Here is a 523-nt window from a genome sequence, read left to right as displayed (position 1 = left end):
CCCGTGTATGTACTCTACTCATCCCACGACACGCGAGGTCGCTCTGTGCTAGTCTGGAGGAGGGCAGCCCGTAGGCGCGGCTCCTCTTATTTGTCACATGAACTAAGGGTTAACATGACATGAGCCTAGATGGATCATCATCCCTGTGTAGTAGAGAAACCAATACACCCCGCCCTGAGCTTCCTTCACTCTCCTACTGGTTTAGGAGAGCCCCAGAAGAGGCTTGTCTCATGGGACGATTTGCAGCCTCTGCGAGGCAGAGAACGAGACACAGCAGGCACTGAGATTATAATAAATGTGACATGATCAGATATTTGAGTCTTGGCAAGAACATCAAACAGGTTAGCACGTAGTTTTTCCCCTTTATTCGCGCCAAGTTTAGAGATTTAGGAGAAGGAGTCGTGTTGCACTAGGCATTAAGGCTCAGTACCGTTTGTTAGTTAGGCCTCGGTTCAAAATTATCAACTCGAGGCTAAGACCGTACACAGGCTGTGGATGTCCCTTGTTTGTATTTGTATGTGGA

This window comes from Penaeus monodon, chromosome 19, assembly GCF_015228065.2.
Source record: "Penaeus monodon isolate SGIC_2016 chromosome 19, NSTDA_Pmon_1, whole genome shotgun sequence".
NCBI classification, from domain to species: Eukaryota; Metazoa; Arthropoda; class Malacostraca; order Decapoda; family Penaeidae; genus Penaeus; species Penaeus monodon.
This window is presented reverse-complemented; position numbering follows the sequence as displayed.